Source organism: Eretmochelys imbricata, chromosome 9 (genome assembly GCF_965152235.1).
Source record: "Eretmochelys imbricata isolate rEreImb1 chromosome 9, rEreImb1.hap1, whole genome shotgun sequence".
NCBI lineage: Eukaryota > Metazoa > Chordata > Testudines > Cheloniidae > Eretmochelys > Eretmochelys imbricata.
This window is the reverse complement of record NC_135580.1, coordinates 81895588-81923498: the sequence shown is the minus strand read 5'-3', so window position 1 is coordinate 81923498 and position 27911 is coordinate 81895588. Positions and strand designations below refer to the sequence as shown.

The following is a 27911-nucleotide window of genomic DNA, read 5'->3' as shown; positions in this document are numbered from 1 at the left end:
TATGCTGCCACATACAGAAAAACAACATTTAGTGCTTATTTCTCTGTTATAAGGCAGTGAGTCTAGTGGTTACAGCTTGGGACTGTTATAGGGCAGCTAGATTACTACCATCAATACCACTGACTGCCCTTGGCTAAGTCACTTAACTTCTGTTTCTCAACATCCTTTCTTCAAAATGGCCACAGAATTACTTCCCCTTTGCAAGGTGCTCTGGGATCCTTGGATTAAAAGCTATATAAATGTTAGTGTGTATATGCACCATGGCCATCTACTACAGGGAACTAGGACTGTCACTGTATGACATACACCCTATGCTGTTAACAGCTAAAAAAAAAATCCTCCTTTGGCTCAAATAACCTCTCCTTCTGGATCCAGTGGATCTAAATTCCACCACTGCTGTCACTATGGCCATGGTGTGACCTATGGAAAATTGTTCCAAGATTATTTCTCTCTGTAACTCTGATAGTAGCTCCCCTGAAACCATCTGGGTCTACAGAAAATACCTTTAAGGATTTATGAATTCTGTCTCAGCTGAACTGACATGCTTTGCCCTCGTCAGCGGGGGCTGCCCCCAAAACAACATCCGTTCTCCATCCAAACATCCGCCCCTCCGAATGGTCACATTTGAATCGAAAATATCATTTCCTGTTTTGGAGCTCTGGGTCACCGGCTCCCAGGAGATTAGGGCCACGTATTGTTCTGAGCAGGACCTTAGTGCTTCCTTCGTTCGATAGAACATTAAGTACCCATAGTTCTGTGACATACCACCAAATGCTGGAGATGCTGGGTGCACTACGACAGAGCGCTGGAAAGGATCATTAGAGGAATCCAGGGTAATAACCCTGAGCACTAAGAAGCAATAGGAGACCGACTGCTTGTGCCAGATAAGAACCAACAGGAAACTCTCCATTAAACTGAACAGCAAGACAGGACTGGGAGCCCCAGCAGTAAGACTACTGGGGTGGACAGGTGGGGGAGGGGTATTTCTGGCAGTTAGACTGAAGTAGTATCTGCTGAAGATGTAAAAGGCGGCGAGGTGGAGGCAGACATTATGGTAAAGCAGGGACAGCCCAACAGCGGCCGAAGTTGGAAAAACCTACTGAAAGCAAAGCTAAGGTACACAACAGCTTGAGGATTCTCCTTCTAACGACCGTTCCCTTTGATTGAAAAACAAAAATGAAGCAACAGGACATATTTATAAATAATGATCTCCACAGCAGTCACTGCTGGGCACTTTAGGCATTTCTGTTTTGTTTCTGTCTTTCTCCATCCCCTCACTTTCGCTCTTTTTTTTTTTTTTTTTAAAGACAGGAGTTAAATTACCTTTGACATACTTAACACTTCTAGCACCTTTTGCCTGAAGATCTTAAAAAGTGTGTTACAAACATTAAATTAAGCCTTGCAACAGTCTTGTCAATTAGGAAATTGTTATTACCACCCTCATTTTACAGATGGGAAACTGAGGTACTGAGGGATTGAATGGCAGAATTAGGTACAGAATAGAAGAATGGCCATATAGGGTCAGACCAATAGTCCATCTAGCTCAGTATCCTGGCTGCTGACAGTTGCCAGTGGCAGACGCTTCAGAGGGAATGAACAGAACAGGGCATTTAACAAGTGATCCATCCTGTCGTCTAAGTCCCAGGTTCTGGCAGTCAAAGGTCCAGCGCTAAGGGGTTAGACACACAGTGGTCTCGGTTTCCTTCCCTCCCCTCCTAATAAACTCTGAAGCAGATACAACTCCTCCCCCCAACATAACTTAATTAAAAGATTTTGATGGAAATTATTTGCTTAAGACTAATGAGCCCCCAATTCTCAAGATACAATCCATTACATAGAAAATATAATGAAAGGAAAAATCTACATAGCAATAGCAAAAAGAAAAGGAGTACTTGTGGCACCTTAGAGACTAACCAATTTATTTGAGCATAAGCTTTCGTGAGCTACAGCTCACTTCATCGGATGCATCCTTTTCTTTTTGCGAATACAGACTAACACGGCTGTTACTCTGAAACATAGCAATAGCAGCTGCCTTAGCCTGCTTTCAAAGGAGACCTTTCTCAAACTTTGCCAGTTATCTTTAAAGTTCCTTTGCCTCTGAGCAAACAAGACAGCTTCACAAACAAGACAGCCGTCCATTAACTTGCACGCATCAATACGTTGAGTGCAGGCTCTTGGCTCTGTCTGCAACACCAGCAGCGCATGCATTGCGGCTGGCTGAGGAATGCTCCCTAGGCCTGGGCAAAGGCTTTTGAGTTCACTTGGAGAGGAGGCTGCTCTGTCTTCGTGCAAGAACTAGGTTCATGGAGCCTTAGGCTTGAAAAGGAAGAGATTCAAACAAGGTGAGTCTACACTGGAGCTAGAAGGTGTAATTTCCAGTTTGAGTAGACATCTGCTAAATCTGATTGAGCTAGGGCACTAAAAATAGAAGGGGGAGGAGCTAGCCACCCAAGCACATACCTAACATTTGGGAAGGGATTATCTTTAGAACAGCTATCCCCTCCCACTGCTTGCACTGCTATGACAACACTTCTATTTTTAGCACAGTAGCTTGATCAGAGCTAGCATGGGTGTACTGGAAATTACACCTTCCAAATGCAGTGTAGACAAACCCTTGGAGATGAATCTGGTTGCAACTGGAGGGAAGCCTGGGGGGCTGATGGGCTTGTGTTGATTCCCTGGAACAGGAAGTGGTATTCTACCTCAGCTCTGCTACAATGATACAACTGAACTCTGATCATAGGCAACCAAAACCATTTTAGAAAGAGGGGCAGATAGGGGGGAAAGGTTTTTAAAATGCTCCAAGTTGCTGCAGTCAACACATAATGGTGACCAAACTCTGGGAATTCAAGCTGCACAAGTCCACTCAAAGTCTGACATCTGTTGGCATTAAGAAGTGGAGCATACACCAAACAAATCTGATTGCTGCTGTATGTATGGAGCAATATATAATCAAATATTTAAAGAGACCTGGTTTTTATTCTTGGCTCTGTTCATTGGCCTGCTGGGTAACCTTGGATAAATCACTTCACCTCCATGCATCTATAAATTAGAGATAATGATATTCCTTTGTAAAGCACATTGAGATTTACTAATGAAAATCATTTTACAAGACCTAGGTATTATTCATAAAGTTTGTATCCAGAAGGGAAAACACAGGGATATCAAAATAATCCTTTGATTTTTAATCTCCTGTTGTTCCATTAGTTAAGATGCAGATCTTAAAACAGGTTCTCAAACTTCATTGCACCATGACCCCCTTCTGACAATAAAAATTACTACACAACCCCAGGATAGCGGACTGAAGGTCTGAGCCCACCTGAGCCCCACTGACCCGGTAGGGGGACAGTGTACAAAGCTGAAACCCCCAGCCAGGGGGCCATAACATGAGTACCAACATGCAGGGCTGAAACCCTCAGGCTTTGGCTTTGGCCCTGGGCCCCACCAAGTCTAAGCCAGCCCTGGTGACCCCATTAAAATGGGGTTGCGACCCACTTTGGGGTCCTGACCCACAGTTTGAGAACCACTGTCTTAGAACGTGGTTCCTGGGAAAGTGACCCATTCTGTTAAGCAAAGCCCAGTAACTAAAGAATATACTGAAACTAAAGAAGATATTTCCTGAAACAAGAAAACAGGTTATGCCCCTTTGATGCCATGTGTTCATGACAGAAGAACTATAAATGAATTAGAATGGGGAAGCTGAATTCTGAAGTAATTGACCTTATTCCTCTATGTGTTAGAAACCACCCACCTTTCATTTTAAAACCTGATACAAGATGAGAAATTTCATTTGAGAGGATTCTGTTTTTCTAGCCTGATGAAATCTAAAGTTTAATTTTTCAGCAGTGGATCCTGCATTTTGGCTGGTGGTTAAAGCATCACTGAAGGCTTTTTGGCACACTCTGTCATCAGACATCTAAGTTGCTGCAGATGGACCTTGGATGCTGGTCATCCATAGAACAATTGAAAATGGCTGATTATTTCCACTGACAGCCATCTATAAAGCCATTGATTTAGCTGGGCCCTGTATGTATCATCAGTGTAACAGAACATTTCCACAGTATGTAGTTTATAGCATATTCTTTCTACATAATGATCTCTAGAGTTGTTCTGGGAGATTATAGTGACAATGCATGAGAGGAATAAAATGGACATGGTACTGGATCAGAAGAAAGTTCTCCATGCCTTTCCAATAAAATCAAATATATCAAAATCAAGGTTCTTGGCCAACCCCTACAATGCCCAAGGATTGCAGCCTCCGGAGTAAATGTAGGGCTCACACAAAGTTACTTTCCCAGACCCATGCAATATCTAAACCCAGTGAGGTGAGTTAAGGGCAGATTGAAAGTCATTACACTCTGAAGTGTTTTGTTTTGTGTCAAATGTTAATGTGCTTCCCTGGAAGAAACTTATTTGCCTCCCACTGTACAAAACAGCTTTTTTTTTTCTTCTTCTTCTTCCCAAATTGCAAGGAGTAAAACACCAAGAAGAAAGTTTTCTTTAGGCCAATAAAGACCAGACATTCTGTCTGGGTAACTGGAGGGCCCAATAAACATATTGCATTGTTGTACCAGAGGTAAAAAATAAAAGCTAACAACTAATTGAAATAAAAATACCAGATATGCTCTTTGGTTTGCAGGCTCCCCTCAACTTCCTCATGTGGAAGGGAACCTGTGTCCCTGCATCTAGGCTGCAAGGGAAGGAGAGAGGCAATGCCACTTCAGCTGAATGCTTCCACTTTTCCCCAGCAAAGCCATAGAAACCTCTCTGCATGGTTCCATCTCCACAGATGAGGTGAGGCCAGGGCAGGTGGCCCAGTCAAGCTCAACTACATTTGTCTCCCATCCCTCAACCTGGATGCAGAGGAAGCTAGTCTAAATTACAATGGAGTCTACAATGACTTTTTCCACTTTCTTTTCTGGGACACAGAAAAACCTCTGGGGAGTGAGTGGTGAATGAGTAGCTGTGGTAGGGGGAGTTCCTGGCAGCATAGCTCCTGCAAAACCAGCAGGGTCATTTGAAGTCAGTGCAGAGGCAGGAGGTCTCCACATAGATGAGGCTCATCTCCAGAGATTAAGGGGGTTTATTCAACCATTGGCTTGTGTGTGCACATGCGTGCCAACTCCCTCATCCTTCTGGAAGAAGCAAGGAACAACTATGGCAACAATCCATGCAGCAGAGCATTTTGGTTGCTAAGAAGCCGAAGTGTCTTTCAAATAGTTTCCTTGTGTTAGACCTAGCCCCTTCCTTCGGTAGAACGTACCTAGGATGACTGGCCAAACACAAAATAACTTTTTAGTGTGCATTTTGGGTGGGGTTAAGACCGGCAATAGATATAGAACTGGGGAAGAGGACAGAGGGAGACACTACTGCTGGCTGAAGCTGAAGTCATGGCCTGGCTGATTAGCTGGAGTTCTGAACATGGAATTATTGCTGTTGCATTTCCTATTGCTCTTGCTATCTATGCTCAAGTTCAGACATACTTGTGAATAAAAAGAAAGACTAGAGACACAGTCTTACGGGACTCCCAGGAAGGACTCAATCAACTCTGGAATTCCAGCTTCTCCTTTGGTAGTTCAGAAGCTCGCATAGTGTCAGCAGAACTCTGAATTAGCATAAGCAACGTGGAGTCATTGATTCAATTTTGCTGAACATCATCCTCGGAACAAGGCTGCATTTACCAGTGTTCAAGACCACCATCTAACCCTGGCTCACCATATGCATGTGATTTCTACAGTCACTGTCTGGTGTGTGCAACACATGAATGTGTTTCATAACGGTGCTGCTTTGGGAGAGACAAGGGGATGAGAGGGGAGCTAGGCCCAAGGAACAATCAACCTCTGGGCCTGGTTTTAGTGGCTCTGCTGTCTGGCCTAGCTGAGACGGTATAGCTGCAGGCTAGGCTTGCACAGAAGAGCAGTGATGTGCCAGAGGAAGGACCAGCAGTGAATCTGAGGAGAGGAAGCTGGCTGTCTCTGTGAAAAGGGCTGCCATGTACAATGGGCCTGATCCAAAGCCCACGGAAGTCAGTGGGAGTCTTTCCATTGACTCCAGAGCACACCAACCCTTTGATCCCCATGGCGCACACACTGAACAGGCTACAGATATAGGAGAGGAAGCAGAGAACATTTTAGGGCCCAGAGATGCTCAGCCAACTGACTCAGCCTTGCTAGTCCTGGGCCTTGAAATCCATGACTTTTACAATGGAGCCCTCACTCCAAGTTACCGCCAGAACCCCAGTCGGAAGTAGCAAGCTGATCATTTTAAACAACAAAATCAAAATAGAAGAGGCACCAGCAAATCGTACCAAACAATGATACTCCGAAGCCCATCTGCAGGATGTTTACACCTCCATGAGCAGTGCGCTCCCAGGCGGAGCAGAAATCTAAACAGCAGCGACAGCACAAGAGCTCAGAAATATCCTCCTTCCAAAGTGGGTCAGCGGGTTTGTTGCCTAGCACTGCTCATGGAGCAGGAGAAAAATTCAGAGAACAAGCTTCCACTCCACTGACCCTGCACACACCGTCTCCAGTTCTAACTCCCCAGCCTTTTGTGCATTGGGATCACACCATCAGCAGGGCCATCACCAAATTTTCCAAAGTGCTCAATTGACGGCGCCATTATTAATTACTCGTATTTCTAAGATCACTCTTACGGGTGCTCTTACGTACCTTTCCTCTGACACTCCTCAACACACATGTACCAGGAATACCCCACACGGGTGCATTCCAAGGCCTGGTGCTTACTTTGATTCTCACTGCAGCACAGAGTATTTATCCAAACTCCTGGTTGTCGGGTTTTTTTTTTAAATGCTAGGTAGCTCAGGAGAGCAATGCAAGGGCCAGGGACCAATCACAGAGTTCCCTAGGGTCTATACTATAGTGGGCTTGCACAAGATTTCCCTGTCTCTGACTCCAAGAAAGATAAAGAGGTAGGTAAAATGTGGTCTATCAGCCACACATGATCCTAACTGAGGTCCCAGTTTTTAAGGCAGACCCAAAGCCAAGTATTCTTAATGCAGCAGACCCCTTAGATCACTGTAATAAAGGTAGCCCCCTGCATAGCAGCTAACCCATGGACAGAAGCCCAGGGCTCAGAAATCAGCTTTCAGCTGCATCTCTCACTGCTGCAGGAAAATAGGAATGACAGCAGGAGATGGGCCAAGTCCTAAGCAAAACTATTGGAAGTGCTGTGCTGCAAAAGGGCTAGAAGGACTAGAACAGGTGGGATGGGGGAGAGTCAGTGACCTTCAGACAGATGTGGCCCAAACCCTTCATTTATAACGTTCCTGCAGCCTCACATGCAGAATGTGACTGAGATAAACACAGGCCACAAGACTGAAGTGCCTCTGGGAACGAAGACGGACACCAAAACATGAAGGAATCAGTTAACAGGGAAGCCTGAAAGCAAATGGCTAAAGTATCATGGCGCTGGAGCAGCACAGGTGCGTGGATGTAGATTACTCTGCCAGTACCCCTGCTTGAGCTGTCTCAGTTCTGCAGCTGGAGAGAGGATTTCATCTCCAGGGCTGTCAGACAGGCTAGCTCCTTTCTTCTGTACCAAATTGCCCTGGAATTATCTTGCCTCAAAATGGAGCTTATTTCAAAAGAAAAAATGATCAACCGTGAAATAAGCCCAGCCACAGAGGAACTACCAACAAGCTACACAGCCTTTCCTTCCTTTGAATTCAGTGTTCACAAGGGTGCCCAGGGCATTCAGAACAGAAAAACAGGGCTGGATGCAAGGTTTCTGAGAGCACGTCTATCACAGAACAATTGTAAAATACAATCCTAAGTGCACAGACTTGGGATTCAAAACCCAACACATGCTCAGATCTGGGTCCCATTTTATCAGTCCCCAGTGTTCAGGCGGGGTGGGAGGGACGGCAGGGGAAGAGAAGGAAGTGGGATAAATAGTTCTGATTTTGGCTTTTCTTTCATTTCCTTGATGGATGCTGAGAGAGTTCCTCATGGGCTGGATCTTACAAGCCCATTAAACACAATTACAGCCAGAGAGTCTATGGCCATTCCAGCTCCCTCTTTCCATTGCAGACACAAAAGAGTTGCATTTAGGAAGCAGAGACCATAAACATGCTTCAGTCATGATAAAAACAATGCCCAGCAGGATCACAGTGGATTCTGCTGTGAAGTGAGAGTCTCTCTTGCTCCCCAATGCCCACCCCACAATGTATTGCACCACAATAGATCAATGACCCATTTTGCCCCACCTCCCTTCTCCAGTCATACCAGAGGAGATCATCAGTCCACCCAATATACCATCCAACCTCCCTGCCCTACTGGAGCTGATAAAAGTTCCACCTAATCCAAGAAATGTGTCCAGTGCTGGTTACTTTAGAGGAAGGCAAGAAACCCACCAAATCCACTTAATCTCCAACTCAGCAAAGCTGAATTCTTTAAGTGCTTTGCAGAACTGGGACCCTAATTGTTAAAATGTTAACTCAGAGGATAAACCTCATTCTGAGATTTTCAGAGCTACCCTGATGATGTCATTTCAGTTGGCAGCAATGCAATAAGTGATGGATTTTTAAAAAGTTTAAAGGAAACACTGAAAATGCTTACAACATTTCATTATTTTCTGTCCTATTTTCCTGACTTTAACATCTTTTCAGAGAGGTTCTCCTTCTCCACCAGCCCCCTCAACCTCCCTCCCACAGGCCTGGAAAAATCTAATAAATACTTCTCATAAAAGTCACCCCTTTCCACATTTTTATGGAGCACTTTTCATTTAAAAGGGTTTGTATGGGCGACACTGCTGACTGTATTTTGGGCAGCACTGTGTAAAATCAAGAGAAGACACGCACACACACACTAGCAGAGTTATTTACCAACTACATTCTTGGGAGCTGAGCAATGTGCGATGGAAATGAGGGAACTACAATATCGAGGAAAGAGACGGTTAGGAAACCAAAACCCATCCAGAAGAGAGCAAATCGGCTGCCCCCCTCACCGCAGAGGAAGCGGGGGCGAGCAACAGAGACACATGAGGGTCCAACAAGGGGCGGGGGGGGGGGCAGGAGAGCAGGGAACAATATTGAGTCACCAAAATCAAGAGATGCAGCTCCGTTTGCACGGGGCTCCAGATGGCCAGTTTGTGCAGCTGCAGCAGCGATGCGCACATACTCCACAAAGCCAGAGAAAGGAAACGGTTACCTTGTAACACTCACTCCAGAGCCTGGTCACGACAGCCCCAACTGCACTGCACAGAATTAGGCGGGAGAAATTGCATTTGTGTACACGAGGTTAGCCAGAAAGAGAGGTTGGGGAACTTTCTAACATTTTACATGGCTGGCTGCTGGTCTATGCACGTAGTGAATGGGCTGGCAGGGGCGGGTGTCTCTCAGGGATTCCCCTATGCTGGGATTTTTATACATTGATAGAGCTGCACTCGTGCAAACCCCAAGCATAGATATGCTGCACTGGCATAAGTGGCAACTTGCACTGGTGCAATTCGTCTACACTTGGGGTGCATGGGTGAAGCTGCAGTTGTGGCTAAAAACCTCAGTATAGCCTAAGCCTCAGTCCAGTTCCTAAGGGGATGGGTAGGTGGCCACATTATGAAAGAAAAATGCCTTCACAATTGCTACAAAGCAGCCAGTTTGTTGGCAGTCTCAGCACATGGGCCATAGACTCAGCACTGGCCACAGACAGAGCAATCAAACCCTTGCTTGACCCTAGATGTTGTCCTGTAATCAATCCAAGTCAGCAGATACATGGAATTACGCAGACACAGGGGGAGAGGTCCAGAATTCTGGCCTTCTAGTTCCAAAAATGCACGCCTCTCACACTTGAGCTAATGGAGCAACCCCAGGGTTGACAATGCTGTCAATCCAACACAAAGGTCACAACCCTCCTGAGGAATGTCCTATGGCAGTGCATGGAGAGAAGAATCAGATTGACTTCTACAGGGCCTGCATGGGAGAGTAGGAGATTGAGAAAACTAGTGTCTGCAGCTTGCCAGAAAGTTGCTCTGTAGTTCCCAAGGTAGTCCCCTCCTCCTAGGCATGCCTGCCTGGACATTGGTTCACTGGATGGTTCAGAGTCTCTCAAGAAAGAAAACGCCAATTCTGGATTCATCAGCTGTACCAATGGTTCTGCTGGAGGGAAACCATGGCTGGACAATGGAATGGGAAAAAGAATCCTCCCATAAGCTGCATCACCTGATGGAATCAGGACCCCCCCTCATGAGGGAAGGACCTGATGATGCTGGAGATCTGGGAAAACAAAATCTTGTCAGGTGGGACATAAAACTCTGCTCTCCTTGGAGTTCAAGAAGTCCTGCCCACGCAATCTGACAGAGCCAGAGTAGTTACAGTTTGTGCCACAGCTGGACAATGTAGAGCTGGTACCGTTGGCAATTGTGGCTCTTGATGGTTGCCTTTTATCAATGACATCAGTTCCCGGAGTTTAGGCTTAGTTGGTACCAGAGGCACCTTTGCTGCTGGAGTGCAGTCTTGTACTGATGTGGGCTTTCTTGTCATGATCCTGACACTTAGAACATCCTAGGTACTCATAGGCTGAGTAGGAAGACTTGCTCAACTCAGGCAGGGTTGTATCAGACTTCTTTGAAGTGGCTTTAGAGGAGGGTTTGCTCTCATGTTTATGAGAATGCTCCCTGCCCTCCTGACAAGGCCCCGACGGGGGATCTGTGGGAGTAGATTCCTTCACTTGTAAGTCAGACCTCGTGGCAGGAGGTGCACTCCTTGCTGAGTCAGGCCAATATATGGGGGGGGGTGGCGGGGAGGCGTCCCTCAGCCTGGGTCTGACTGTGGTCTCATGGCCTTCTCCATTAAGTGCTTCTTCAGGTGAAGCTCCCACCCCTCATGGGTCTGACTGGGGAAAGAGCAGCAGACACTGCAGCTTGCCGAGATGTGAGCTTCCAAGGCAGTACAGGCAATGTTGATGGTCGTCACTGACTGAGAAGGAGCTTGGACAAAAGGCACAGATTTTGAAGCCCGGATTCCTGTGCACAGTCCAGTACCCGTGACAGGGTACCTCGCTATCAAACTTAGCTAAAAACTAACAGATACAATTCTAAAATAATTCACAAAATAGATGTATAGATCAAAGAATAAAGGAAGACAAAGCTCCAGACACTGGCGGTTCTGACCCAGGCCAAGTGGCAGTAAGAAGGAACTGGAGAGGCAGTTCATTCGTTCTACCCTTTATCTCCTTGGCTACTGTCATCAGGGAGCAAGGGCGCATGTGTGGACCAATGGACACTGCTATCAAGAATTCTCCAACCAGGAGTGCCTGGAGCACATCTGTACCCACAGTGGAATACATATAGTGAACAGCACTCTAAGTACTGTATTTCCATATTTAACTGCTGAGCTACCCAAGGGAGTCAGAGAGAGAGGCTGTGCTTTGAGTGCAATTTGGAATTAGACTGTGTCTACATTGAGGAATAGCTCTATCGGTCCTCAGTATAGCTACACCAGCACTGATCCTGACTGGACTAATTGAGGTTTACCCCTTCTTGTAATTGGGGTAAAGCCTAATCCATTCAACAGCTGCAAACCCTGGGTTGACTGGTCTACACTTAGAGCTTCTTCATCTTCCTTCTACAGCTGTCCAGATTGATTTTACAAACACAAAACCATTTTTTTTGGCTAATGGTCAGTGGTAGATCAAATCTGGCCCCCAAAATTTCTTTTTACAAAACCTAAATTTACCAAATCTGAGTTCAGTACAAGTATTTCCTTAATGTGTGTTCTTTAAGACAAAACTTCTCCAAAATTTCACTATGCCAGTACATGAGAACCTGAAAGTGAATTTGGTTAGTCTATTTGACTCCAAGTTGAGAGAAATGCAAGAAATGAGACAGCATAAATGGCAAAGAGTAAACTGGAATTTTGGAATGCAGTGAGTTTTCAGCCCCAAGAACTCCTCCATTTCTGTTACAGCTAGCATCCCCAGCAGGGGGAGGAAGAGTCATTGGGTAAATCCTGGCTCCAGTGAAGTTGATGGGAATTTTGCCACTGACTTCAATGGGGACAGGATTTCATGCCTTCTGAAAGAAAGAAAAAGATCCAAGATGTACATATCAGCAGCACTGGAACCTGAAAAGGCTCTCGGGAACCAGGACCTGGATCCAAATAGAAGAGAGATTCCAAACAGAACTCCCTCCTCGGGCACTGCCTTGAAAATTCTACCTCAGCAGCTTTCAACTTCTCAAGCTAAAGGGACATTTTCATTGTAGTTAGTCCTAAAAAAACCAAATGAGGTATCATAGAATATCAGGGTTAGAAGGGACCTCAGGAGGTCATCTAGTCCAACCCCCTGCTCAAAGCAGGGCCAATCCCCAGCTAAATCATCCCAGCAAGGGCTTTGTCAAGCCTGACCTTAAAAACTTTTAAGGAAGGAGATTCCACCACCTCCCTAGGTAACGCATTCCAGTGTTTCACCACTCTCCTAGTGAAAAAGTTTTTCCTAATATCCAACCTAAACCTCCCCCACTGCAATTTGAGACCATTACTCCTTGTTCTGTCATCTGCTACCACTGAGAACAGTCTAGATCCATCCTCTTTGGAACCCCCTTTCAGGTAGCTGAAAGCAGCTATCGAATCCCCCCTCATTCTTCTCTTCCACAGACTAAACAATCCCAGTTCCCTCAGCCTCTCCTCATAAGTCATGTGTTCCAGTCCCCTAATCATTTTTGTTGCCCTCCGCTGGACATTTTCCAATTTTTCCACATCCTTCTTGTAGTGTGGGGCCCAAAACTGGACACAGTACTCCAGATGAGGCCTCACCAATGTTGAATAGAAGGGAATGATCACGTCCCTCGATCTGCTGGCTATGCCCCTATTTATACATTCCAAAATGCCATTGGCCTTCTTGGCAACAACGCTACACTGTTGACTCATATCCAGCTTCTTGTCCACTGTAACCCCTAGGTCCTTTTCTGCACAACTGCTGCCTAGCCATTCGGTCCCTAGTCTGTAGCGGTGCATGGGATTCTTCTGTCCTAAGTCCAGGACTCTGCACTTGTCCTTGTTGAACCTCATCAGATTTCTTTTGGCCCAATCCTCTAATTTGTCTAGGTCCCTCTGTATCCTATCCCTACCCTCCAGCGTATCTACCTCTCCTCCCAGTTTAGTGTCATCTGCAAACTTGCCGAGGGTGCAATCCACACCATCCTCCAGATCATTTATGAAAATATTGAACAAAACCAGCCCGAGGACCGACCCTTGGGGCACTCCACTTGATACCGGCTGCCAACTAGACATGGAGCCATTGATCACTACCCGTTGAGCCCGACAATCTAGCCAACTTTCTATCCACCTTATAGTCCATTCATCCAGCCCATACTTCTTTAACTTGCTGGCAAGAATACTGTGGGAAAACGTGTCAAAAACTTTGCTAAAGTTAAGGAACAACACGTCCACTGCTTTCCCCTCATCCACAGAGCCAGTTATCTCGTCATAGAAGGCAACTAGATTAGTCAGGCATGACTTGCCCTTGGTGAATCCATGCTGACTGTTCCTGATCACTTTCCTCTCCTCTACGTGCTTCAGAATTGATTCGTTGAGGACGTGCTCCATGATTTTTCCAGGGACTGAGGTGAGGCTGACTGGCCTGTAGTTCCCAGGATCCTCCTTCTTCCCTTTTTTAAAGATGGGCACTACATTAACCTTTTTCCAGCCGCCCGGGACTTCCCCCAATTGCCATGAGTTTTCAAAGATAATGGCCAATGGCTCTGCAATAACATCCGTCAACTCCTTTAGCGTCAACTCTCGGATGCAGCGCATCCGGCCCCATGGACTTGTGCATGTCCAGCTTTTCTAAATAGCCCCGAACCACTTCTTTCTCCACAGAGGGCTGGTCACCTCCTCCCCATGCTGTGCTGCCCAGCACAGTAGTCTGGGAGCTGATCTTGTTTGTGAAGACAGAGGCAAAAAAAAGCATTGCGTACATTAGCTTTTTCCACATCCTCTGTCACTAGGTTGGCCTCTCTCATTCAGTAAGGGGCCCACACTTCCTTGACTTTCTTTTTGTTGCTAACATACCTGAAGAAACCCTTCTTGTTACTCTTAACATCTCTTGCTAGCTGCAACTCCAGGTGTGATTTGGCCTTTCTGATTTCACTCCTGCATGCCCGAGCAATATTTTTATACTCTTCCCTGGTCATTTGTCCAATCTTCCACTTCTTGTAAGCTTCTTTTTTGTGTTTAAGATCAGCAAGGATTTCACTGTGAAGCCAAGTTGGTCGCCTGCCATATTTACTATTCTTTCTAAACATTGGGATGGTTTGTCCCTGCAACCTCAATAAGGTAGAGTACTTTGAAACAAAGCTGACAACTAGAAGTAGTAGGCAGCTTTCAACCATATTTTATTTTAAATGGTTCTTTGCAGAAGTATGAAATCTGAGAGCACCAACACCTGTGCACCAACTATTTATGATGCAGAAGTCATTTGAGGCAGTGGAATTGCATCTCTGGTGCATCTCTTGGCAATAGAGAGGGATGAAAATATGAAAACCTGGGCTGTGTAAAGACTGCAGAGACACCAAGCTATGAAAAGCCAAAGGAGGGAGAAAACAAGGGAGACATATGGGCAAGTAAAGAGAACAGCTCCTGTCCTCTGCCTAGAGCACAGGAGATCTTCCCCTCCTTGGTAAACAGCTGGCATGGCTGGAAGCTGAAACTAGACAAATTTTGGACTAGAAATAAAGACAGACACCTTTTTAACCGTCTGTGTATTAACCCTTGCAACAACATATCCAGGGAGATGGCAGATTCTCCATTAACTGAATCCTTTAGAATGGATGTTTAGAAATACACTCAAGCTCAACCGCAAGTTAAGGGCTTGATGCAGGAATTATTGGGTGAAATTCCAAGGCGTCTGTTACACAGGAGGTCAGACTAGGTGATCATAGTGGCCCCTTCTGACCTTAAAACTTATGAAAAAAAAACCCCAAACAAACGAGTGCTTCCCTTCTCCTTGACTGGTGTATTATGAGCTTCCCCCACCCATTTCAATCTTCATTAATCACTGCACGGGGAAATCAGGAACTTAATGAAATGGAGTTTGTTTTAAACAAACACCTGGAAACACTCAATTTACTGGGACATGGCTATTTCCAATAGATAATCACATATGCAAGAGCCAGAGCATTTTAAATCTGTCACAGGGTTACCTTGTGTGCCCTCCCATCTATTTATTGTAACCACCTGTTGTCCATCTTCTTATACTTAGACAATAAGCTCCTTGGGGCAGGAATAATTTTTTGTTGTGTGTTTGTACAATGCAAAGCACTATGGGACTGGGGAATTTAGGTGCTATTGCAATACAAAATAATAAATAAGAATCAGCTGTTAAAGTGGAGGAGAGAAGCAGATAGAGCAATGTAATCCAAAGCAGAGATAAACCAAAGCCATAAAATTCAGTTCTGGACTTAAATCAAAATTTATGGATGTTCAGATCCAAGAGCTTGTCTTGTTTTTAACTTTACATACTGGGCCTAGCAACAAAGCTGAGATCAGGATCTCGGCTCTCCCAAATGTAGGGCTGTTTGAATTGGAATCAAGTTTTGGACAGATTGCTGGTCCGAAGCAGGGCAGAGTTTAATAGCCCTTAAAAAAATTGAGACTCACCATCTTCTTCACAATCCATAAGATCGAAGTGACCATTTAATTTCATTTCTAGAACAAATACCAATCGTGTGCCACAGAATAAAGCAATATTGGTTTGATTTATTTTAATTAAATAAACCCTAAACAAACTTATGGCTTCTGCAAAGATTGTTTTTGGAAAGGGTATAACAATAGCTAGAAACAAAAAAAAGAGCTGGATCTGGAATATTAAAGGGCTTTCACGGAGAATGCCCTTACAATGTCAAAGGCTTTGGACTCTCTTTAATGAACAATGTGTTTATAATGCAAGAATCACACTTAGCCCTGGGGCTTGGGAATCTTTATCAATGGAACATTAATGGTCCAATGTCAAAACAAATGACTTAACCCTCAAAAATCAAGCCTCCAGACAAAGGCCTGAGTAAATAGAAGATGCCTTGAGGTCAAAAGATTCTGGCTTTGCCATCAGACCAGGCAGGGAAGTGAGCTTTAGAGCCGAGGGCCCTCCAATGAAGACATCCTGCCAGCAACCCTCAGATGTTCAAATCTGGAGAATGCCAGTAAGTATACAAATCAGCGGATTCTGATGGTCACAAGGGGATCTGGGGATGGAGACAGTTACTAAAGTAGCGAGGGTCAGAATTGTGCAAGATGAATTGTACCCTGAAATTTAAGGCCAATGTTCTTTCTACCTCAACCCATCTTTCGGAAACAAACACCAGCTGGCTACATAGCCTGGAAAAACAAATTGCAAAACAGATTATTTTCTTCTTTCTGAGCGGGAAGCAGGAGCCCCAGAAGCGGATGATTGACCAGATGGGTGCATTAGGTCCCCGAGCCATTAAATGGGATTATTAACAATATCAATGTTCAGCCAGCTTGGTAACGGAACACCACCATATGTGAACAGGCACCCGCATGCTGATCTTTCCAGACACTGGCTCATACCTCTAACGTTCTAGGCTGGCTGGCAGTCCCTGGGATGCTTCAAAGTGCAAGATGTCAGATGCCCAACCCTGAGTGATCTGTATGGCAAGACTGCCATCCACTATTCTCCTGCTTCCAAATCTGCTGACTGCTTTCTGTTCTCACAGGGAATGGATTGGGAGGTGGACACCTAGGAGACACCAGGCCACAGAGGAATCAAGGTCAGTGCTAAGAACTTGGAGATCCTGGCTTCCAGACCAGCACACAGCCCAGTAGATCAGGCTACCTTTCTGTGAATAAACCAGAAACTGGAGTTGTGGTAAAATGTTAACAGGGCATCCTCTTTCACTGCAAGTTGCTGAACTGTGGCAAGAGGAATATGCAGACACCTACCAACAGCCAGAGAATGAAGGAATGCACTGTATGCTAGTTGAGTGCCTCTGACTCTGGTGTTTTCTAGCGCCTGGTGGGTGGGGAAGAGCTATACACAAATGCAGAGTCTGTGTGTATGTGAGAGAATGAACATGCATTGGTTTAAAAAAAAAAAAAAAAGACACGAGCAGCTGATATTTTGCCACCTGGATCTTCTCTTAGTCTCAATTCCTATTGCACTGCAGGTACTTGACAGGAGATATTTCATTTGTGAGGGACATTTACTGCTCCAAGGCATAGGCTGGTATTCGCAGATCCCCTGCTGACTGCGCAAAGGTTTCTGGTGGAAAGCAAGCACACAGGTGACTGTTCGCAGGAGGGCTTAGGAGAGACCTCTCCTCCTGCATACACACGTGGGTTCCTGGTAACAGCCATGTGCACAGGTAGGGGAGAATGGAGCCCTTTGTCTGAGGGAGTATTTGCTTAGGCAAAGAGGTTTATATGCAGCTCGGGAAACGTCTCTGCACAGACTCTTGCGATTGCCAGCTGTCTGCACACCCCCTATGGAGGGTTTAGCAACACATCCACGTGGAGAACGCACACAGCTCACAAACCCTGGTTATAGCTGAAATTCCTGTGTGCCATAGCATGGTATGTACCTAATCTGCTTGTACGAAGAAAGCTGATTGGGTCTGATGCTAATGATTAGACAGAGACAACAACCAAAACGTCCATAGGTTTAAATTTAATTTAGGAGTGAATTAAGTCTTAAGGGTGCAAGGGGCTAACAGTACCAGCGATTAGCTTGAGCCAGACACAGCACAGACAGGTGCTGCGTAAGTTTCCCTAAGTACAGCTCAGCCAGTGCACCACAGTCCTGATCTGCTCTTCCGGTCCTCAGCTCCCCACCCGGGCTTTGCAGATGAATCTCAATGCTGTCCCAACAGGCACCCCTGTTGTTCCAATCCCCCAACCACCAATGTCAAATGCACCACACTCCTGACTGGCAGCACCTCTGCTCATCTATTCCCCCACTGCCCCTATTCGCTTCCTTTACAACTTCAGTAGCCATTCGATATTAACATCATCCAGGCCAGTGGTCATCCATCCTAGAGGATCTCCCAGCTGATTGTGATCTCCCTGCCTACCTTGGCTCACACTGCTCCCGGGAGCAGCCAGCACAGCTCAACGGCCCCGGGGGGGGCGCGGAGGGAGAGGGAGGAGGCAGGGGTCTTCTGTGAGCTACTCCTGCCTGCAAGCAGTGTCCCCGCAGCTCCCATTGAACGGGAGAGCTGAGGGGGCAGTGCTTGCAGAGACGGGCAGCGCGTGGAGCCATATGCCCACTCCCAAGGGGCCACAGGGGTTTGTTGGCCCCTTCTAGGAGTAGTGTGGGGCCAGGGTAGACAGGGAGCTTGCCTTAGTCTCACTGCACCTGCAGTCGACGGGGAGCCACCGGAGGTAAGTGCTTCCTGACAAGAGGCCGCACTTCAACCCTCATCCCTGAGCCCCTCCTGGAGCCGGCACCCCATACCCCCTCTTGCACTCCAAACCCCCTCCTGTACCTGAAGCCCACCCTGAGCCCCCACTCAGAGCCAGCACCCCAACCCCTCTCCTGCACCCCAACCCACAGCCCCCTCCCAGACAGTACCCCATATTGCCTTCTGCACCCTGAACCCCTTCCTGCACCCCAAAACTCTGCCCCAGCCCTGATCCCCCTCCCAGAGCCAGCACCCTGTACCCCCTCCTGCACCCCAACACTCTGCCCCAGCCTGGAGCCCCCTCCTGCACCCAAACAACTCCCTCCTAGAGCTTGCACCCCTCACCCCCTCTTACACCCCAACCCTGGGCTCAGCCCAGAGCCCCCTCCCACACTGCAAACCCCTGGGCCCCAGCCCAGAGCCTGCACACACACACCCTGAATGCCAACCCTCAGCCCCAGCTGGCAAAAGTGAGTGAGGGTGCGGGACAGTGAGTGACAGAGAGAAGTGTGGAGGGGGGGGAGAAGAAGAGATGGAGTGAGCAGGGCAGGACAGATCCTGGGTTGCCCTTAGATTGAAAACGTGATCTTGGGTGTAAAAAAGGTTGGAGACCACTGACCTAGGCTCAGTGGAGTGCCCTGTGCATGCTTTGAGAGCAGGGAAGTGGATGACTCGTAGTCATTTACCAGTAAGCAGAAGTATATTGACAGACATTTGTGGGTGGTTTCACCTCCATTTCACTCCACAAAGTTGACCACAACTCTTTTACATGAAAAGCTGGGAAGAGAGAGATAGCAGACTGTTCACCTCTTGTTAAACTCACAAAAATGCATCCTTGCATAAGCGGGTGTTTTTTCTCCCCTCCAGCACTTTCTCACCATGGCAGTCATGCTGCTTCAGTGTGGTCTCTGCTGCCGGCCAATTTTGTTATTCTTTAAAATGATACCTTGAACCTTAAACACAGAGGGCTGCGTTCGCAAACAACCACACTGGCCATGCCACAGGCTTCTCTACCAGCCACACAGCCAGAATACTCAGGGAAAAAAAATTCTCAACTTTCAAGGAAATAAGGATGCTATTTTAAAATAATAGATTTTAAATTTGAATTGAATAATGTGTGTATGTGTCAATTCAGTGTGAGGTCTCCTCGAGCTAAGGAATGTTCAGACTCAGGGTTTCGGGTCAGGTCTTAAACAAGACCTAGTTCAAGAATAACTTTTCCTTTACCTATCTGCCATGACCAGAGTTCTGAGTTTTGTCTTTCCCCCCTACAGCCTCCACAGAATCTATATCAGCTGAAGCAGTCCGAGGAACGCAGCAGCCCCCTGCTCGGCAGTAAGATAGTAGTGGGATCAACCATGGCAGGAGACACCCAGAATCCTAAACTTTGTGCTGGCAGGTAAAATACCTTTCAGTTTGTGCTGTTTTATTTGAACTGTCCCAGGGACCAGGGTTGAATGGGCACTGGAGACTCCGCAGGTCAGGAAGGAGGTGCGCTCTCAGGGTAATGTGAGGATTGGGAAACCTCGTACTGTGGACAAATTCTCCAGGGTTGTCTTTGTACCAGCACTAACTTCACATGCGCACACACAAACGGGAGAGGGAGAAACCCAACAATGCATGCCAAGTGGAACAGGAAAAACTGGAGGGGAAGGAAACTGTATTTTCAAGCTACTCAGATGGTATTATAGACAATGGAGAACCAAGTAAACAAATTAAAAAGCAATAAAGAAAGGGGTCAGCAGTCCCTTTGACTCCTAGCTCCTCTCATTTCAGCAGGTTTCTGATCAACTTTGTTTGACCGCAAGGAGAAGTTTCCTGTTTTGTTGATGGTGCTTCTGAAAAATCTATCCGGTCCAAGAGCAGGTTGCACGTGTCTCGTTTTTCTGTGAGCTACTCGGCTGCAATGATAAGGACAGAGAGGCCTTAAGAGAGAGCGAGCACTCATTGCATGCCTGAGCCTGAATGCAATGGGAAGAACACTGCCATGGGATAACAGACTCGGAAAAGTGAAGGCCCAGCCAAGTTTATTTTTAAAAGGCTGGATGGATTTATCCCCTGGCAATGTTCTATCCCAATTACTTTATTTTTTTATTCTACTCAAGGATTAAATGATAACGATGTAATTATCTTATGCAGTTTGAGGCAGCAGAAGCAGCATGAAGGGTGCTCGCTAGACAGTTAATACAAACATCCTGATTGCCCTTTAGTGCAGATTTGTTTTATTGGGGGGGGGGGGAACACAACTTATTCACCCCTCTCTATAGAAAGTTACTAATATAGGGGGAAATTTTGCCTGAATTACATCCTGTGCAACCCGAGTGATCAGAAGGGGAGCAAATGAAGGCAGAACTTGGCCACTATATTTGTCTAGTAAGTAAGTTTTTTTTGTTGTTGGTTGTGGGATTTTGTTTTTAAAATGAAAGGAGGGGACTGCCCCATTCCATTCTTCCCGCCACCCCAAAAAATTCCTTTTCACTGAATTTTTGGAATTTACCACAAGGACAAGTAGACAGAAAGAAATTAATGATGCAGCTTTGTTTCCATATATCATGGCACAAGTGAAATCATCTCGCAATTAAATAATCCACCCACATTCACCTTGGGCAGCAGCTGTGACGCAAGGGGGAATTCACCCCTAGGCACGCGTAAGTAGTGGAACTGTCATAGCTGTTTCTTATGGTTTCCAGTACAGGCGAGCAGCTTTAAAATCCGGTCAGCGTTCCACAGGAGACTGCCTTGGAAACACTGTGACTCAGCCCATATCCCGGCTGGGTTCGCTTCATCCACTTTCAAGGCTGGGCTGGTTAGCTCTGATCCTCCTTTAGTGGCACTGGCAGCTCTGAACCTTCTTTCTGCATCATGCGTGCTTCCTTAACTTTCACTGAGCCGTTGTCAAAATAAAAATCAATACACTTCAGTTTATGCTGACTCCCTTCTGCCTCATTTACACCATGGGACTGGAGGATCTCAGGCCAATCAAATGTGGGAGACCTATATAAGATTCTCAAATGAACACAAAGTCTTATGTTTTGTTTTCTTGGAGGGATCTTTTCCAAACAGGTATTCGGGTATTAGTTCTGATTGCCAAGAGAGAAGTGGGAAACTAAACAGTCTTCTGCCATTGATGTGGAAAACTACTACTACTTGGATTCATTGTACATAGATTCACAATATAAAACATTCCCACCAATAGACTTGGCCCATTACTTGCCAACAGCAAAGTTCTCACACACGTGAAGGCTGTGGAACACAAATTACAAAAGGGATTTGGACACTGGGGACTTTTTGCAGAGTTCTACTAACCTCAGACCAAGAGAAGGTCAGCTTCAATTAAGAACACACTATACCAAGCAAGGAACCACTTTCAGATTTACACCTAGAATAATGCATTGGAGAAGTCTTTGGTGGACATTAAGTATCTCCTATGTAATATATTCAAGCTTAGTCCATGCTCAGACTACTTAGCTATATGATGAATTTTTACAACCTCTAGTTGTCTGTTCATTCTCCGAAGTTATGTTTACACTCCAAGCTTTCCCTCTTATCGCATGACTACCTACTTTGCTTAAGATCCTTTGGTGAGGGACCTTGTCAAAGGCTTTCTGAAAATCCAAGAACATTATATGCATGGGATCATTCATGTCCACACATTTGTTGACCCCTCAAAGAATTCTAATAGATTGGTGAGGTATGATTGCCAGTGCTCATCTTGCAGCTGAAACATTCGGGCAGCAGATTGTTTTGTTACAGAGCTATCTGAAAGCACAGCTGTTATAGGCCACCTTTGCTCATTGAGTCTTTCGAACATATCATATACCGAATTCAAGCAAGTTTTACAAAACTGGATCAGACGGTGTCACTTAACCTGAAGCTGTGTTTGTTTTCTTTCAAGTGCTTTTGCAGCCACGGTGCTGGGGTGGAAGTGTGCAACTAGCCTACTTGCAGCTGCAACAGCACGATCCACACTACTTGAAGAAAACCCATCATTTATGGCTAGCTGCAAAGTATGGGCAAAACAATTGACAGATTCCCATGTAACATACCTCGGTGTGTTTGCGAGCACAATGTTGCTTGCATTATTGTGTACTCACACCAAGACACTGCCTGCCACACCCCATCTTTCTACTGTAGTGTTTAATTTTTCAGCAAGGTTTTCCACTGTATATCAGTTTGTAGAACTGCGGATCTAAGCTCCCGATTTTCAATAGAATGGCAAGTGACAGTCATGTAGTTTTCTGTAGTTAATACTGTCCAGCAGTTAGTGGTGAAAGCTACTTTAACGGTGTTTTCCAATTTTTCCCAGAGAGATTTCAGTCTTCATAGCACTTCTCTTGTCATGGGGTTACAGTCTGTCTCACAGGCACACCTATTCAGGGTCTACAAAACTCATCAATGCACAAAAACCTGTACCTTCAACCACACTTACAGGCAACATATCTGTAGTGATCATGGTATACAACAACTCCGCTAGTTTTTTGGCACATTGTGTGTTGCATTTTTTTGAACTGCCAGAAACAAAAACAGTCAGTGTTGTTTGATTTTTGCATTCTTTTTCACATGAAACAGGGATGTTTCAGCTTCAAATGGTTCAGCATTGCTCCAGAACTGTTTGCATACCTCAGCTCTGTATTACACAGGTTACATTTAACGGTGTCTTCTGTTATCTTTGTGAAATGATTCCAAGCATTACTTCTTTTCAATCGCTTCATCTTCAAACTATGGGTGCGCTTACTGCTCTGGAAAAGTAGTTACCAAAAATCACAATAAACCTTCAAACAACATCAAGTAGGTTAACGCTATCAAAGTGTGACATCAGTTCCATAGAAATGGTTCTAACAATGCGGAACGTAGTTTCACATACACTATGAAATGTAGAAAAAATACACAGGCAAGAAAATAAGGCCCACATAAAATAAGGACACTTAAAACCCAATTCTCACAGCACAATTGCTACATATTTCTGGTATTGCTGTGGTGTTTTTAACAGGCACATTAGGTATTACAATGTCATGGAACTATTTTACCAATCTGTTTTAAACGTTAACTGCAATGTATTAACAGTAAGACTAATACTTATCATTTAACCACTTAATATTTTACATCTCTACTGCAGACAATGACAGACAGCATAGCTCTGCCCTGGCTACAATAGATCCTGCTGTAACTTGCCTCTGTTCACAGCCTGAACCTGCAAGCGCGCTGTGCACGAGAACTGCAGAACTATTAAAAAAAAAAAACACCCTCCAAAATCCTATAAACATCTCCCTGAGGAATGGAAAAATTAACTTCAGAAAGTAAATCAGGAACAGAGTAGAACGTAGAAACCTGTTCAGTGCCAGGAGACTTTAAAAGAAAAAAATCACCAGCCATCTAAAAGTCAATTAAAAAAGTCATTTTACTGGGGTGATTGAATGAGCCAGAACTACATTAAGGTGGGAACTAATATGCAATTAAGTCTTCTCACCAAAATCAAAACTGGCACTGTGGGATAGGAAAGGTCCTAGAATCACTGCAAACTCCCATAAACTATACTCTGAGTGGGGTGTGTATCCAGTACAAGATGTAGCAGGCAAGTGGGCTCACTAGCAAGTCATTTATCTCGTTGGCTTATTCTATTTTTAAATATAAGTACTATCAGGGCTCCAAATTACCTTTGTGTACAACGTATGCAGACTTGCATTTCTATGACTGTCACCTTGGTCTTCTCTCTCTTGTCTACACCCATCTGTCACGTATTGCCTATATTTAGGTTCTGATTCGGGAAAGCACTTATGCACATGCTTAAAGTTAAGTATGTGTTTAAGTTGCACTGACTTCAGTGAGACTTAAGCACTCTGCTGCAGAGGGATGTTTTCCTGAATCAAAGCCTTGGATTGTAAGCTCTCCAGGAGAGGGACTGACTCTGAGCACGTCCTTGCGCTGCCCAGCATAACAGGGTCCCAAATTGAACCTCTGAGCACAACTGTTGATACAAACAAATTTAAAATTTGTATTAAAACCAATGTTAAAATTATATAATATACAGGCTGAGAAAAGAGTGTTTGTACATCTGGGTATAGTGTACAAGATTATCCACAAATAACAAGTTTGTTTTTAAACTCATAAGATACATATAGTGCATAATCAGCAGTAACCTAAATTTAGGTGAATGAATTTAAGAATACTCTTATTTACTTTAGATATTTAGATACTTTAAATACTTTAGATATTTAGATACTTTAAATACTTTAGATATTTAGCATCCAAGTATTCAGGTACATTACTCATGAAAAAAGTTATACAGAGAGTTTGTGGCGGAAAGCAAAATATAGCAATGAGTGCAGATCGTCCCTCAGTAATTGAGAATTTAGGATTGGTTGTCGAGCGTAGCGTTGACTGACTCCACATTCTCTCAGCACTTGCTCGTTACTGGGGTCTCAGCTGCCCAGGGCTCTGACGATCAGCACGTGAGTTTGAACCTCGTAGCCCCTAGCTCTCAGGGTGTCGGCCAGAGGGGCATATTTCTCCAGCTTTCGAGATCGGGAGTCATGGAAAGTCGGGGATCCTGTTTTCAAAGAGCACTGTGACGTCCACAATGACGATCTTCTTCCGGTCCTCATTGGTGATGACGATGTCCGGTTGCAGTTGGTTGTTGGTTCCAGGGATGGTGGAGTTCACAGCAACCTTCCCTATGGGTGGTGGGATGGCTCTGACCAGGCGATCTTCTAATACCCAACTTTACCCATAATCCAGTAACTGTACAATCTCCCTCCCACCAAGATAAATTATATCTCCTTGCTGCAATGGAAATCTGGGCCATCCATACCTCTTAAAGGAGAAGAATCTCCTAAGGAAAACCTATATATACACAAAGTATATTTTTTTAAAATAAGATATTCATTCCATTGTACATTCCAAGTGACTGCCTGGATTAACTGAGCTCTCACATAAATTACATTAAGAGGAGCTGGCTCTGGTAGAGCATAGTCATTTCCCCCATTCACATGCTGTAATGAGCATAGTTAATGAGCCCCTGAGACAAGTACACTGAATCCAATTGCAACCCTCATCTCACCCCCAACAACGCTTCCTGGCAATTTTCCCAAACAAGGCACTGCAAACCTTAACCCTGAAGTCCCATTTCAAAGATCACAGAATTAGCTGGGATATAAAAATCTAGCTAGATTTGATAATCCTACCTGAGACACTGGGGACCCCCTTCTGTAGCTCCAAAAAACCCCTGCAACTCCCCATCTGCACAGATGGTACCAGGGCATTGTGGTAAGTAGCCTGGCAATTTACACACACTAATTAAGACAAATCAATGATGACTAGTTAAAACATTAAGACCCACTGGAGCCCAGAAATTAAGTGATCCGTAGCTAAAGTACGCACCTTAACACACAGAAGAGGCAAACAGGCCTATAAAGGGCTGCCATCATGACAGCCTTCTATGCAGGCTATAGGAAGTGTGCTCCAGAGAAACCACAGCTCCAACTATAAGGAGGAGAAATAAGGCTCTTTTCTTTACTTGTACATGGACAGTGTTATTTTTCGATGGCATCCAATTAGTTTAAGAGCATCTTCAAATTGAATTTCAACATAAAAATGATTTTGTAGCTGATTTCCACTCAAAGGTAGGCTGGAAACAAAGTATTTCGGGGTGTAAGGATTTTATGGGATCCCTTCTCCGCCTTTTGTTTTTTTAAAAGCCTCCCAAATTCTTTCCTTGGATATTTCAAAGGTAGCGAACACATTAAACAGTTACTACCACTATAGTCCAGATCAAAATGAAAGGTTTTTTTGGTGCGTGTTAAATTTACACTACCTAATAGAAATGCTTTCATTAGTTATATTTAAATAATCACTAAAAATCACTTGCAGAACAAAAGACCATTGAACATTTTCCAACATTGAAGGAAACCCAAATCCAAGAATGTTGGGCTAGTGTAAGAGAACCAGGAAGTGAAATTCTTCAAGTTTGGTGTTACTTACCTGTCCAAGGCCCCAATCCTGCAATGAGAGGTATGCAGGTGAACCCTACCCCCATGTGGAGACCCACTGAAATCTACGCGGATTGGTACAGGGCTCTTAGCTGTGTGCCACTTATTGCAAGGTCAAGGTCCAAGCAAAGAAACAGCGTGAAAGGATGAATATAAATTAGAGTGTTAAAATTCGGTTTCAATAATAATAGTGTTACAAATTTTCATCTGGAAAGTGCCTCTTTAAGAGTTCCAATGTGCTTTTCTTGGAGATTATTTGGTTTTATTAAAGCCGATACCAACAGAAACAAGAAACATTCTGAACCCAGAACAAAAATGTCCCATTTAAGTACCTACTATTTTTTTGGAAGTTTTTCTCCTTCAATTTTAATTAAGCTCTCCCCAGGCTCAGCAGCTTGGCGTGTTTCGCTTTAAAGTAAGCTTAGTCCCTAGACCAGTTTCTCCCCACCCCCTATTGCTCACAGCTTCCATTGTTTACATAAAGCTTAAGAAATAAACGTGCTTTTACTAAAATACATGGATTACTAGTTGGTCAGTGATCAGAAACATTGTGACTGCTGATGTTCCCTCTTCATCTGGAGCCAAACAAATAGTAAGAGTTTGTATTGCTCCTTATGCAACAACTCACGGTCACTTTATAATTCACAAATGATGTTATACTGGGGGGTGCATAAGAGAATTCTCCTCTACACAACCAATCTATTGCTCCATTCACTCAGCTCAACAACCCAAGAGATAGGACGAGGTCTTGGGGGTGTAACAGACTGAAAAAACAAAACAAAACACAGGCTTGTTAGACTAGGTGTCCCTTATAAGAAACAATTGGTGTGTAGCTATCAACAATAGCAAATAAAAATTTTAGTTAACTAATGCTGTGCTTTATTAGTATCTTGCAGTTAAGGCTCTGGACTGGGAATCAGAAGATCTAAGCCCGGTTCCTAGCTCTGCTATAGGCTTTTTCCTTGACCTTGGCCAAATCATTCAATCTCTCTGTTCCACAATTCTCCATCTATAAAAGGGATACTATTACTTTCTCAGTCTGTCTTGTCTATTTAGATTGTAACTTTGGGGAGCATGGAATGTCTTTTGTGTAATTTGCAGGTTTAGCACATTACAGTTCAATTTCAGGTCAGACCGTAGGTGTTACTGTAATATAAATAATTACACACCAAAAAAAAAAAAAACTATGTTAAAAGAGCATTACTTATGTTGCAAAGTCAAGCACTCAATAGTAAGGAAATGCCAGGGTTAAGGTTGCCTGTGCAACCAATTTTATGGGGAGCTGGGACAAGGGGAAATGGCTTCCCCAAAAGAGGGTTCTGTTTCCATTGCATATATCACCAGAGTATGATTTATATAGCACACAACTATATAGGCATTGGGCTGGGTATTATACAGGCATTTGGAAAAGTTAATTTCATTGCAGGTACTGTGTGGGTGTTATTGTTTCTTTTTCTCAGTTTGAGGCACTGTCCCAGATGCAGGAAATGTCAAATAAGCACCAGCAAGCTATGCCATGTGGAGAACACCCAGTACATACTATTTGAACACCAAACT

The 27911-nt window shown here is 44.7% G+C and overlaps 1 protein-coding gene across 1 annotated transcript in view; it reads right to left on the bottom strand.

Annotated features, from left to right (window-relative positions):
- The window catches only part of SLC16A2 (solute carrier family 16 member 2), an 84258-nt gene that overhangs the window by 40853 nt on the left and 15494 nt on the right, over positions 1-27911 (bottom strand). The gene's annotated exons all lie outside the window — the stretch shown is intronic.